The sequence below is a fragment of the Moschus berezovskii genome, chromosome 9 (genome assembly GCF_049115385.1).
Source record: "Moschus berezovskii isolate FMDL1 chromosome 9, NW_MosBer_1.0, whole genome shotgun sequence".
NCBI classification, from domain to species: Eukaryota; Metazoa; Chordata; class Mammalia; order Artiodactyla; family Moschidae; genus Moschus; species Moschus berezovskii.
Window position 1 is genome coordinate 44438395 of NC_142468.1, and position 15631 is coordinate 44454025.

The following is a 15631-nucleotide window of genomic DNA, read 5'->3' on the forward strand; positions in this document are numbered from 1 at the left end:
AAAGTCACTCAGTCGTGTCTGACTCTTTTCGACCCATGGACTATACAGTCCATGGAATTCTCCAGGTCAAGATCCTGGGGTGGTAGCCCTTACCAATGCAGGGATCAAACCCAGGTCTCCCACATTGCTGGCGGATTCTTTACCGGGTGAGCCACAAGGGAAGCCCAAGAATGCTGGAGTGGGTAGCCTATCCCTTCTCTAGAGGATCTTCCTGACTCAGGAATCAAACCGGGGTCTCCTGCATTGCAAGCAGATTCTTTACAAACTGAGCTATGAGGGAAGCCCAGGAGTATAGAATAGAATAATTTTAGTAGCTGCTTTCCTGAGAATTGACTATTGGCAACTTGTGCCTACTTGTGACAGGTTTGATTTTGTTTTGTAACTTCCTTAAACTCAATAATAAAAGTCATTCTTTAGAAAAGACTTGGTCTATTTGTCTGGACAGTAAAGATATAAGCCAGCAAATAGAAGCAAGACACATTAGGAGAGACGCCAGGACAAAAATGAGATTAAAGAAGGAAGGTATTTTAAATGCTTGTGTACATTGTGACTGTGTAATAGGACAACTGCTTGGACTTTAGCAAACTTGCATACTAAGTCATCAAATGTTAAGCTGAGGTCCCGATAGACTTGATTTAGCTCAATAAAATAATGTGCGTGGCTGCCAAGCATGCCCTAAATGTAGTATATCCATATCTCATAAACAGAAATAAGGTCCTAAAACCATTAGCCTATTTGCTATACTCTGGACTGTGAAGAAGGCTGATCGCTGAAGAATTGATGCTTTTGAACTGTGGTGTTGGAGAAGACTCTTGAGAGTCCCTTATACTGCAAGGAGATCCAACCAGTCCATTTTAGAGGAGATCAATCCTGGATGTTCTTTGGAGGGACTGATGCTAAAGCTGAAACTGCAATACTTTGGCCACCTCATGCGACAAGTTGACTCACTGGAAAAGACTCTGATGCTGGGAAAGGTTGGGGGCGGGAGGAGAAGGGGACAACAGAGAATGAGATGGCTGGATGGCATCACCGACCCTGTGGACATGAGTTTGAGTGTACTCCGGGAGTTGGTGATGGACAGGGAGGCCTGGCGTGCTGTGATTCATGGGGTCGCGGAGAGTCGGGCACGACTGAGCGACTGAACTGAACTGAACTGAACAATTAAAATATATTTGTCACAATAAAAACCATTCACTGAAATACTAAATGCGAATGGAAAAACAGACCTGATGACACCTGAACCGTGCTAATCTCAGAACGCCCATGTGAGGCTGCACTGATACTCTAGGCTGGAGAGGACCATCAGGAGGATATTTTGTCCAGACCCACCCATTTCACGACTACAATCAGACAGAAAGCCGACTTTTGATGCTCACCATGGTTAATTAGCAGGTAATGGCCTCTAGATTAGGGGGTATAACTCTGGTGCAAGTCACAGCAAAAGTGAAGCAAGGTTTCATTCTTAGGCGCTTCTGGGATATTAAGCTAAAAACTTCCACAGCTGGACTAAGTTTTATACACAGTATTGGAACTCAGGCTCAGGAAACAGTGCTCATTACCAGAACAGGGCACCTTGTGGGCATAAATAACTGCAATTCCTTAGTTCTCCAGTGGCAGACTGACCAAGTCCCATGCTAGATCTCAGTCAGGGAGCAAGTGGAGGAATAAACAGGAGCCAGGATTCAACACTACAAGAGGATCTACTTCTTTCAAGCACTTGCAGATTGGGAGTAATGACTAGGCTGTACAAAGCTGCCTAAGTGCTTTTTATCCTAGCCCTGAATGGATGAATAAAAGGCTCTGAAGGTGATTAACAATCCAAAATCCCAGTGCCAAACGCAGTAATTATTTCTTATTAATCTCACAGCCCAATTTGATTGGTTGGCCTGAAGTAAATGAAGTAAGTAGAAATTTACCCCACACAGTCTTTCAGGCACTCAAGCTTCAAGTTCTTTCCATCCGGTGGCTCCAGTACCTTTTCAGGTCTTGGTATCCTCCTCTGGTTCCTCTGCATCCAATAGAAGGACAAATGGTGAAGGAGGACCTCAAGGCAGTGTTCTAGGTGCTGCGAATAGGACTAAAACAAAATCAGACAATACCGCTAACTTCCAGTTATTCATAGGTTAATGGGGGATATAGACATGGGTGTGAAAAATACAATGGAAGACAGTAGATGTTGTAATAGAAGTGCTCTGTGAACTGAGGGGAAAACACACCTGAACTTAGGGTGGTAGAGGCCTGGCAATAATAATACAGTTAGTATTTTTCCTATGTGCCAAACATTCCACTAAGCAATTTATATCCCCAATGTGATTTAATCTTACAAATACCCAGTGAAGTTATTTTTATCACTTTGTAGATAAGGAAATCAGAGCAGAAAAAAAGTTAACTAAGTTTTCCTATGTTACATAGCTTTTAAGAAATTAGAACCTGAACCTAGCAAATTCTGAAACCCGTACCCTTTCCTCGATGTGCCATGTTGCCTTTAACTAGGTTTAAGAAGATATTGCGGTTGGAACTGGATTGAAGGTTGAGGTGCTAGGACCTTCCAGTTATTAGAACACTGTTTGCCAAAGCATGATGAGTATAAGAACGGGTTGCATTTAAAGAATCGTTGTGAATTGGACAAATAAATTAAATTCTTGTGAAAAACAACCCCCAAAGTCTCAGTGGTTTAAAACAATGAAAATTTGTTTCTGTTCCAAGAAGGTAGGCAGTGGGCTTTCCTCCACATGGTCATTCAAGGATCCATGAGACCACTTGAGTCAGAGTGGAAAAACAAGGAAATCTAGAGAATCAAGCACTGGTTTTTTTCTGCCTTGGCCTGGAAGAGACACATGTCAGTTCCCCTCAAAGCACACTGACCAGAACTAGTCACATGGCTCCAACTACCTGCTATAAGTTGGACAGAGATGGGTGAAAATGAGTATTGTGTGAGTTTTACTGTCTGCTGCATGTGGCATTTACTTTAAAAAATATTTCTTAAAAAATTTTTTTTTTCTTTTAAATAAGGAAGGCAGAGACTTCCCTGGCAGTCCAGTCGTTAAGACTCCATGCTTCCAATGCAAGGGGCTTGGATTCTATCCCAAGTCGGGGAACAAAGATCCCTCATGCTGTGCAGCCAAATAAATAAATAAATAAAATAATGAAGGTAGAATGCATCAAAGCTAAAAATTCTCATTCCTGACTTAGACCTTGGTCTGATGTTGTCTTCTTTTAGGTAAATTCTCACTGGAGATTTCCGGACGGACTAGTTCAATTCTAGGCCAAACCAAGGCTTTGAATCTCTCTGAGCGGGTGGAGAGCGCCAAAGTTTTAGATCAGACCTTCCTTAAGTCCAGAACTGAACCACTGTGCTTTGTGGAACACAGATTAACCTGGATTGGACTAAACCTCTTGGCACTTGGACCAGATAAAAGTGTATTAAATTATAACTTCAGCATATTTTACGTAAGTACATTGAAAGTTTTTCTTAGAATAAGACTGTGTGGTAAATCAGTTTTAAAATGAAAATAGCCAAGAAAAAAAATAGAAATGATTTTTCAAATTTAATGTGTTTATAAATCTCTCAATAGGCCTTCTGTTTAATGGTAAACAATTGGAAAATAAAAACACCAGCAATCCCAAGATGATAGTTCCTTAAAGACATGGAAAATGAGCATATTTTGATAAAATATTTCATATTACAAAACTGTATGTGTAACTTTTAGAAGGGTGAAGGGGTTAAGGAGAGGTTGGGGAAATTGAGAAATTTACTATTTGTACCCACATCTTCTGTTACCAGTCTCGTGATTAGTCCCTCAGGATTTTTTGGATTGGTATACTTTCCTTATTCCAAATTTATATCAAAATCTGGTTCTTAATCTTTCAACAGCAAAGCACAAAAAAAATTCCTAGGTACTCACCATTGGTTAGTGTTATGGTATTCTTATTTTACAGATGGGTAAAGCAAATGTCTGAAAAGGCTGACTGATTTCAGAGCCTATAACTTTTCCCATGTTTCCTTGTTCAGTAGACAAGGTGAGAGCAAGCAACAGGATAATTGACAAGAGGGTGAATGAAAAGTGCTCTTTATCCTATGGCCTATATTTAACCCTGGACCATTAAGCATAATCTTCAAAGAAGGGTTCTTTACCTTCCCAATCTGATCATGCAAGAAATGCTCTTGCTGCATACCCTTGGGATCCTTTTTTAATTCCCTGAACTGCTGTGGGTGGGCTGGACACATTTACAGGTCATAAAATGAAATCAACCATGACAGGCCTTCATCTGTCCTGTCATCAGCTTCCCAAGTGTCAGAGAGGTGGCTCAATCTGTACTTCAGTTTATGTTGTCACCAACTAGAGAAAAAAAAAGTGCTGGGTATACTCTGTGCCAACCACCTCAAGACAAAACTCTGGTAATTTCTTTTTAATAACATAATTATCCCATTAGAGAAAGTATTTACAAAGATAAGTTCAATTCAGTAATGGTGAATAGAATGTTATTTTTTTAGAGTAATTTTGTGTTCACAGCAAAATTGAGTGGAAAGTACAGAGAGTTCCCATATACCCTGTGCCTCCACACATGATTGACCTCTTCTGTTATGAACCTCCCTCACCAGAGTCATACTTTTTTTTCCACTTTGGCTACATTGCACAGCTTGCATAACGACCAGGGATGGAGCCTGGGCCTATTTGGTGAAAGCACGGAGTCCAAACCATTGAACCACCAGGAAATTCCCATCAGAGTCATACATGTATTACAATTGATGAAGTTACCTTGACACATCCTTATCACCCAAAGAATAGAATTTTTTGACTTCAAAGATTTAGTTGTATCATTTTAAATGACCCAACCACACAACCGATGAATTCGTTGTGAATATTAAGACTAAGAATTATCAAATTTCACCTTTAGTTAGAAATATGTATTTCTAGTATGATCTTCAGAAAGTTTCAGAAGATTTTGATTTTTTCAAATGGAAATAGCTTTATAATTTGTGTGTGTGTGTGTGTGTATATATATATATATATATATATATATATACATATATTTGTCATGTGACCTGTGGAATCTCAGTTCCCCAACCAGAGATTGAACCCAGGTCACAGTAGTGAAAGCCTGGAATTCTAACCACTAGGCAACCAGGTGACTTCCCTTCCCCCTGCTTTTAAATCTATAGGGGCAGGAAAGAATGGATTGGCAGGACACCTGGAAAATGAGGTCTGTGGGCAGACTGACCCTAACCCTGACTAACCCTGAGCTATTCTCATTCTCATTATCATAAATCAGAGTGAGAGGAAGGACTGTCTTTTCTAAGACAAGTTGGAAAGACAGAAATTCAAAATTTTGCTTGGAACCAGCAGAAAATGTGTTAGAAATAATAACATGAAAAATTAATACTTATTGATTAAATAGTATTTATACTATGCCAGACACTGTGTTTAGTCCTTTGCATGTGTTATCTCATCTGATTCTCAGAAGCATTCTATAAGATATGTATTGTCATTATTTCTATCTTAAAAATGGGTAAATAAAGGCTAAGTACCACACAGAGTCGGAGCCACTGAACTGAACTGAACTGAACCACACAAAAGTTCACACCAGACTGGTAGATTGCAGTACTGGATTTTAATCCCAAGTGTATTAGCAATCCCCAAATCATAAGCAACGTAATACAATAGATGTTTCTTGTTTGGGGCAAAGTACAGTGTATATGGTCCTCATTAGATGTCTCTCTTAAGCAGCTCACCTCTAACCAGTGACTCATATACACAGGCCTCTTCCATCCTGTGACTTAAGCATGTTGTAGCTTCAAGATCTCTTCACCATCAATCAGCCTGGAGTGGTGGAAAGAGAGAATAGAAGATTGAATAGAATGTTTCAAGGTCAGACCTAGAACTGGTGACATTACTTCTGCCCACATCCCATGGGCTAGAACCTAGTCAGATAGAAATCTGGGATGCAAGGGAACCTGGAAATGTGGTTTAGCTCTGTGTTCTGGAAGGCAAGGAAACCTGGTGACCCCAAGAAACTGCCACAGCAGTTTTGTCTGACTCAGAATTCTTAGCCACTAGACTCCAAATGAAATAAATCCATTTGGGGGTTTAAAGAGCAACAAGAAATGGCATGGTGCAGCCATTGTGAACCTGGAAACTAAAGCTAAATCTGATGACCTGTTTATTAACTAGGTAATCTTGGGCACATTTCTGAATTTCTGCCTTTCCTTATCTGTAAATTGAAAATACAGTCTTTTCCTTTGCATGTCTCTTTTTTTTAATATAAATTTATTTATTTTAATTGGAGGCTAATTACTTTACAATATTGTAGTGGTTTTGCCATACATTGACATGGATCCTCCACGGGTGTACATGTGTTCCACATCCTGAACCCCTCTCCTACCTCCCTCCCCATCCCATCCCTCTGGGTCATCCCAGTGTACCAGCTCCAAGCACCCTGTCTCATGCATCTGAACTGGACTGGCAATCCGTTTCACATATGATAATATACATGTTTCAATGTATGTCTCTTAAAATGCTATGAGAGTCAAAGGGAATACATTGTGTAAAAATACTTTGTAAAATGTAAAATGATGCACAAATGTTAGAGTTGTTGATATTATTATTACTTCCTAAGTGTCAATATGATTGATATAGATAATGATAATCACTCTATAATATTGGAGAAGAAATCACTGTGAGTTGGGCTGGTCAGAGAATGCTTTACAGGAGACCTGGGGTTTGAATCTGATTTGGAAGGATGAATAATATTTACATAGTAGAGAAGTAAGAAAAAGGTACTCAAGGCAGAGAGTATTGGCCCACCAAGGAAGTAGAAGGCAGAAGAAGCAGAGAGTTTTTTTTTTTTTTCAGAAACACTGAAAAAATTGCTTGCTCTGGGAGGCTTCTGAGATTGAGGTGGGCAAGAGCAAGTGAACTTCAGACTGCTGCTACCTCTGTCTCACTTCAACCATCTCTTGAGACATTTCTCCAAGGGCCACTCCCATCTCTGCATATCTTGTAAATAAGGCAGACTGCACTTTGTCCCAGACTACCTTTTCAAGAATGCTTGATGGCAATAATGAGTCCTTCTGGAGTAAAGGGTAGGCATGTTGACTACCCATTATAAAAGGTTCTGAGGAGGTAGCATCCATCTCCAACCCAGCATCATGACTTCTCTCAGACACTTTATGAAGCCCCAAATCATCCAAAAGAAGACCAAGAATTTCATCCAGCACCAGTCAGCCTGATATATCAAAATTAAGCGTAACTGGCAGAAACCCAGAGACACTGACCACAGGGTACAGAGAAGATTCAAGTGCCAGATCTTGATGCCCAAGATTGGTCATGGTAGCAACAAGAAAATGAAGCACACGCTGCTTAGTGGCTTCTAGAAGTTTCTGGTCTGTACATCACAAAGCTGGAAGTGCTACTGATGTGCAACAAATTTTACTGTGCTGAGATGACTCACATTTCCTTCAAGAACCTCAAAGCCATCATGGAAACATCAGCCCAGCTGGCTGTGAGTCACTAATCCCAATGCCAAGAGACACAGTGAAGAAATGAATAGAGAGCTCATGTGTGAGTTTTATGTGGTTAGAGAAAGCCGTAACAATTCTGCAAAGGAAAACAAAGATTCTGATTCCCTTAGCTCAGAGTTCTTCATGTACAGATGCTAACTGGCCCTATTCCCATCACCCTCTGAAAACCAGGTCTTGGGGAACCAACTTGAAGAGGCAGATACTACTAGCTACTTTCTCTCTGATTCAGGCGTCTTATGTCTTCTAGTAGCATCCATGAGACTGTGACAGGCTAACCTGTTAACTTGCAAGTAGGGTAAAACTCAGACCGTTTACAGTTCTTGACACAATCTATCTCTAGGAGTGATTTCATGGAACAATACTACATTCCAGGCAGGGTACTAAAGTGCTAGGGATACAGAACCAAAAAGCACAGTTCTTGCCTGTAAGGAGCCTCCAAGTGTACAAATCAGGAGCTTACTGAGCTTGGTTCTGGTCATTTCAGAATAGTTAAATCGCTAAGCTAGTGAACACACACAGGAAAAGATCAAACTCGGACTAATAAAATTCTAGCTGTGGTTACAACTATACCCCAACAACAATGTAGAGACCATATGGTATTTTAGTCCTCTGAGAGAAAGTGAAAATATCTCTATTCTCTACAGATAGCAGAAGCTGAAAAACATAGAATTACCTGGAGCCTTAAAGAAGGTTTTTTAAAACAATACCCTTCAGTCCTCAGCTGCCAAGAAAGAAAGTTGGTTTTAGATGGATTTGCTCATTCTATAACTCTTCCCTAAATAAATTGTCCTGAAGAATGACAGTAGAGGCATCACTTTCTGGCCCAGAAATCAAAGAGTATCTCTTGTGCAGTCATCTGATGATGTTGGTAAGGGAATTTCTATCTCTAGGATTACATCTAGAAAGGGAGAGAAGGCAGATACTATGTTAAATGTAGGCACAACCAATGAACAGAATTATACTCTGAAGGGCAGAAAAGTTGCATATAGATGGGGAAGGATCTAGAATCCTAAAGCTCTGGTCTCTGAGACAGAATTGATTTCGCATACAGGACCCAAGAAACCCTCGATTTATGATAGAGGCACCATCAAATAAGTGGGATGAGGACTTTCAATAGGAAAGGAGTGAGGAAACCTGGCAGGCAGAGTACTTAGTTTTCTGGGCATAACAGACAGTGCTAAAGTTGCTCAAAATTATTTAATAAATAAACAGGGTGTTCTAGGCTCATCTGACACATCAGATACAAATAGGTATCATGTGGTATTTGCAAAAATGAGTACCTAACACTGACACCAAATATATGACAGTGCAAAACCAGGAACTTTACACAGTGTGACAGGTGTGAGACTGGTCCTTGGCACTGGAAGCAAGAATCCACTCATTCAACAAAGTGTATTGGCACTGTTCTAGGTGCTAGGGATAAAGCAGGGAAAAGGACAGAAAAAAATCCAGCCCCTATTTTGTTTAAATGAAGTTAAATCTGCTTCCGAGTGACCTAGGTTTATAGAGATGAGAAATTCAGGATATGTCATGTTTACTTTATGGGAAGATAATTTATTCCTGCTGCTGCTGCTGCTAAGTCGCTTCAGTCGTGTCCGACTCTGTGCGACCCCATAGATGGCATATCTATAATTGCACTCATCTCACACGCTAGCAAAGTAATGCTCAAAATTCTTCAAGCCAGGCTTCAGTAATATGTGAACCATGAACTTCCAGATGTTCAAGCTAGTTTTAGAAAAGGCAGAGGAACCAGAGATCAAATTGTCAACATCCACTGGATCATCGAAAAAGCAAGAGAGTTCCAGAAAAACATCTATTTCTGCTTCATTGACTATGCCAAAGCCTTTGACTGTATGGATCAGAGTAAACTGCAGACCACCTGACCTGCCTCTTGAGAAACCTGTATACAGGTCAGGAAGCAACAGTTAGAACTGGACATGGAACAACAGACTAGTTCCAAATAGGAAAAGGAGTACGTCAAGGCAGTGTATTGTCACCTTGCTTATTTAACTTATATGCAGAGTATATCATGAGAAATGCCAGGCTGGAGGAAGCACAAGCTGGAATCAAGATCACCAGGAGAAATATCAATAACCTCAGATATGCAAATGACACCACCCTTATAGCAGAAAGTGAGGAAGAACTAAAGAGGCTCTAGAAGAAAGTGAAAGAAGAGAGTGAAAAAGTTGGCTTAAAGCTCAACATTCAGAAAACAAAGATCATGGCATCCGGTCCCATCACTTCATGGGAAATAGATAGGGAAACAGTGGAAATAGTGGCTGACTTTATTTTTCTGGGCTCCAAAATCACTGTGGATGGTGATTGCAGCCATCACAATCACATTAAAAGACGCTTGCTCCTTGGAAGGAAAGTTATGACCAACTTAGACAGCATATTAAAAAGCAGAGACATTACTTTGCAAACAAAGGTCTGTCTAGTCAAGGCTATGGTTTTTCCAGTAGTCATGTATGGATGTGAGAGTTGGACTACAAAGAAAGCTGAGTGCAGAAGAATTGGTTTTGAACTGTGGTGCTGGAGAAGACTCTTGAGAGCCCTTTGGACTGCAAGGAGATCCAACCAGTCCATCCTAAAGGAGATCAGTCCTGAGTGTTCATTGGAGGGACTGATGTTGAAGCTGAAACTCTAATACTTTGGCCACCTGATGCGGAGAGCTGACTGATTTGAAAAGACCCTGATGCTGGGAAAGATTGAGGGCAGGAGGAAAAGGGGATGACAGAGGATGAGATGGTTGGATGACATCACTGACACAATGGACATGGGTTTGGGTGGACTCCAGGAGTTGGTGATGGACAGGGAGGCCTGGCGTACTGCAGTTCATGGGGTCACAAAGAGTTGGACAGGACTGAGCAACTGAACTGAACTGAATTGATACCATCCCAGGGTTTCCCTGGTGGTTCAGATGGTAAAGAATTCACCTGCAATGTGGGAGACCTGGATTTGATCCCTGGGTTGGGAAGATCCCCTGGAGGGGGGCACGGCAACCCACTCCTGTATTCTTGCCTGGAGAACCCCCATGGACCGAGGAGCCTGACAGGCTGCAGTCCATGGTGTCGCAAAGAGTAGGACACAACTGAGCGACTAAGCACACATACATATACCATCCCAGGGTCCTACACACTCTATAATATTCTGAGATGAGCCCTCTTGTTTTCAGACCCAGTAGCTATCACTGTTGGATGTTCATGATCCAAGTCCTTATGGTTCCTGGCCCAGGCCACCCCTAATATTTACAGGGCCTAGAACAAGAATGCTTCCCAAGTGGCACTAGTGGTAAATAACCTACCTGCCAATACAGGATACATAAGAGACACCAGTTCCATCCCTGGGTCACAAAGATCCCCTGGAGGAGGAAATGGCAACCTACTCCAATATTCTTGCCTAGAGAATCTCATGGACAGAGAAACTTGGCAGGCTACAGTCCATAGTGTTGCACAGAGTCAGACACAACTGGAGTGACTTAAAACACACACAACACAAAAATACAAATGGAGGGACCTCCCTGGTGCTGTAGCAGATGTGAATCCACCTGCCAATGCAGGGGACACAGGTTTGATCCCTGGTCTGGGATGATTCCACATGCCTTGGATCAACTAAGCCTGTATGCTACAAATACTGCAGCCCAAAGGCCTTCGAGCCTGTGCTCTGCAGCAAGAGAAACCATCAACCATCACGAGAAGCCCATGTGCCACAAGGAAGAGCAGCCCCCGCTCACCACAACTAAAAGCCTGCACAAAGCAACAAAGACCCAGCACAGCCAAAAATAAAAAAATAAATAAAAATATTAAATATGAAATACAAATGGAGGAGGTTCATATATCACACGTTAAATATCTTTAAATTACAAATCAAGCTGAGAATCTGTTAAATAAAATAGGTTGATAATTCTATCTTGACACAATTTTGTAACAAGCTGGCCACCATCAGGGGCCCTGGATCCTGCTACCATATGGGAAGAGACCACATGTCCCTGACTCTTTTGAAATCGCTTCTAAATGTGAGGAGATGTTTTCTCTCCAAATAGCTTTCTCTCCAGTGTTGGTCCACTTCTTCTCCTAACCCTTGATGTCTCCTGCCACCTGGAGCAATCCAGGTATATCACCTTCAAGACTAGACCAAAGGTTTTGTTCAGAGTGTCAGAAAACTTTAAATTTTGATCCTGCAACATTAAAGCCGATAACTACTCCCTGAGGCAGAATTGGTTGCTTTCTTTGGATTAGGGAGGCAGAAATACCTATAGCAGCCTGAGCAATATATAAATTAACATCTCAGACAGTTGCCCAACCGAATACATATTATCTCATTCATTTTTTTTTAACAGTCTTATTAAGGAAATAAAACTGGAGCTCCGGAAGAGTAAACAACTTGCTGCATGCCATAGAAGAAGCAGAAGAACAAGAATTCAGACTCAGAGTTGTCACCATCCACACTTGCAGTCCATAGGATCACAAAGAGTTGGACACAACTGAGCGACTGAACTGAACTGAACTGACACTTCCAGCTACCACATCTAAGAGCTTTGAAGAAATTCAGAAACAAATTTGTGGAACTGCCTGCCAAAGTGTACAATATTGTATAACTATTCCAGTCACTAGAATAGATCCTGAATGTGGTGTCCCAAGAACGAAAGAACAGAAAAAAACAAGGAGAGTCTTGGAATGCAAGAACCGAAAAAACCAGACCCTTATCGTCCTTCCTTCCCCCATGTTGTAACTAAAAACGGATTTCAGGTCCTCCTGAGCAGTACAACCTGTCTCCTTTCCTACCCCACAGGGAGAAGGTATTTGCCTTACTCTTCCCCATCCAGTATACCTTCCTCATCCAATCAGCAAATGACCCACAAGACCGCTGTCCCACTCCTTGTACCCTGGCTACAAAAATGGACTAAGGACCCGTGTTCAATGTTGGCTTGCCCTTGAACTGGCCTGCTGTTCTTTTATTTATTTATTTTTGGCCTGCTGTTCTAATAGCGTCTCCCACTCTATTAAACTTTATTTCCCTCTCATTCTGTCTCATGTCTGAAAATTCTTTTCCAACTTGTGCGTGGATCATGACACTGAAGTTTGTTTCTGACACTCCAGAGTACAGTAGTTCCCTCTCTTATCCACAGGGATAACTTCCAAGGCCCACAGTGGATGCCAGAAACCGCAGATAGTACCAAACCTTATGTATGCTATTTTTTTTTTCCTAACCAGTGGGTAGTGTATACCCCAAGGATATACTGGATAAAGGGATAGTTTGCATCCCAGGTGTATGGAACAGATGGATGGAACAAGATAGCACAGGATTTCATCACACAACTCAGAATCGTGCCCAATAAAAAGTTATGAATTATTTCTGTAATTTTCCATTAAATACCTTCTGATCTTGGTTAACCACAGGTAAAGTAAACCATGACTAAAGGAAGACTATAATATTATGAGACACAACGAGAGAGGAATTGGAGCCTATTAGAGGACGCATTTCTGTTTTGTGATCTAGGCAATGGCAAGCCACTCCAGTACTCTTGGCTAGAAAATCACATGGACAGAGGAGCCTGGTGGGCTGCAGTCCATGGGGTCGCTACTAGTCAGACACAACTGAGTGACTTCACTTTCACACATTGGAGAAGGAAATGGCAACCCACTCCAGTGTTCTTGCCTGGAGAATCCCAGGGACGGCAGAGCCTGGTGGACTGCCGTCTATGGGGTCACACAAAGTCGGACACGACTGAAGCGACTTAGCAGCAGCAGCAGCAGCAGCATTTTGTCAAAATGTGGATCTGTTGCAGAGAAGAGTCAATTCGGGTTGTGTTGGATCTGTTTCTTTGACTTTAATCTTTGCTTGTCATTGCTTTCGTAATTACAGTCATACATAATGGCCTACCTCAGGGAACCCTGCCCCTGTGCATGACTGTTAAAGTGCCTTTGTTTAGCTCACAGGGAAATAACCCTGTACACCTATGAATGGCTGCAAGAAAAAGACATCAAAACATCCCCAAAGTTGGCCAGTCCAGGAGAGATTTGCAAGATAATAGGCCTTTTACTTTACTTCCTCAACTCCTCCCCCTCTCTGTTCTATAAAAGAACCTGGCATCCAGACCCAACACAATGTTTATTTTGAGAATTAGTGTGCCATTTTCTTGGTCAGTTGGCTTTATGAAAAAAGTCATATTCCTTGCTTCAACACTCCCTCTCGCAGTTAATTGGCCTGTTGTGTGGTGAGCAGAGCAAGCTTGGACTCATGAACAGATCAACTCACTTTGCACTGTTTTAGTTCCCAAAAGCCATAAGAAGCTCAGCAGAAGAGCCAGATATTATAAAAAAATAAAATTAGAAAAATATCACTTATAAATAAAATAGAATTGATTGTGAAATGGCATTTGGTTAGTTCTTAATGTTTGCTGTTCTCTTGTTTCCTGATACCTATTATCTTGCTCAGGGCAGAATGTATCCTCCTAAAGGGCAGGGCAGAAAGACTCCCAGGTTGTGTTTTTTGTTATCTTTCAGTCACTCAGTCATGTCTGACTCTTTGTGACCCCATGGACTGTAGCACGCTGGGCTTCCCTGCCCTTCACTATCTCCTGGAGTTTGTTCATACTCATGTCCATTGAGTCAGTGATGTCACACAACTATTTCATCCTCTGTTGCCAACTTCTTCTCTTGCCCTCAATCTTTCCCAGCACCAGGGTCTTTTCCAGTGAGTTGGCTGCTCACATCAGGTGGCCAAAATTTGGAGTTTCAGCTTCAGCACCAGTCCTCCCAAAGATTATTCAGGACTGATTTCCTTTAGAATTGACTGGTTTGGTCTCCTTGCTGTCCTAGGGATTCTCAAGAGTCTTCTCCAGCACGACAGTTCTAAAGCATCCATTCTTAGGCGCTCAGCCTTCTTGATGGTTCAACTCACATCCATACATGACTACAGGAAAACCCATAGTTTTGACTAACGGACCTTTCTTTGTCAGCCAAGTGCTTTTTAGCATGCTCTCTAGGTTTATCACAGTTTTTCTTCCAAAGAGCAAGCATCTTTTAATTTCCTGGCTGCAGTCACCTTCCACAGTGATTTTGGAGCCCAAGAAAATAAAGTCTGTTACCATTTCCATTGCTTCCCCATCTATTTGCCATGAAATGATGGGACAGGATGCCATGATCTTTGTTTTATTATTCTTGAGTTTTAAGCCAGCTTTTTCACTCTCCTCTTTCACCTTCATTGAGATGCTCTTTAGTTCCTCTTTGCTTTCTGCCATTAGGGTGGTGTCATCTGCATATCTGAGATTATTGATATTTTTCCCAGCAATCTTGATTCCAGTTTGTACTTTATCCAGCCTGACATTTAGCATGATGTACTCTGCATATGTGCAGGCCTGGCGTGCTGTGATTCATGCGGTCGCAGAGAGTCGGACACGACTGAGCAACTGAACTGAACTGAACTGAATTGAACTCTGCATATAAGTTAAATAAGGAGGGTGACAATATACAGCCTTGATGTACTCCTTTCCCAATTTGGAACTAGTCCATTGTTCCATGTCTTGTTCTAACTGTTGCTTCTTGACCTGCACAGAGGTTTCTCAGGAGGTAAGGTGGTCTGGCATTCCCATCTCTTTAAGAATTTTCCACAGTTTGTTGTGATCCACACAGTTAGAGGTTTTAGCATAGTCAATGAAGCAGAAGTCTTTCTGCTTTTCTGGAATTGCGTTGCTTTTTTTATGTCCAATGGATGTTGGCAATTTGATCTCTGATTTCTCTGCCTTTTCTAAATACAGCTTGTTCATCTGGAAGTTCTTGGTTCACATACTGCTGAAGCCTAGATTGAAGGATTTTGAGCATTACCTTGCTAGCATGTGAAATGAGTGCAATTGTGAGTAGTTTGAACATTGTTAGGCATTGCCCTTCTTTGGGATTGAAATGAAAACTGACCTTTCCAGTCCTGTGGCCACTGCTGAGTTTTTCAGATTTGCAGGCATATTATGTGCAGCACTTTAACAGCATCATCTTTTAGGATTTGAAATAGCTCAACTGGAATTCCATCACCTCCACTAGCTTTGTCCATTGTAATGATTCCTAAGGCCCACATGACTTCACACTCCAGGATGTCTGGCTCTAGGTGACTGAC

General features: G+C 41.5%; 1 pseudogene; it reads left to right on the top strand.

Moving 5' to 3' along the window:
• The first annotated feature begins 7150 nt into the window (after positions 1-7150).
• LOC148776442 (large ribosomal subunit protein eL32 pseudogene) lies at positions 7151-7660 on the top strand (annotated as a pseudogene).
• Positions 7661-15631: the final 7971 nt, after the last annotated feature.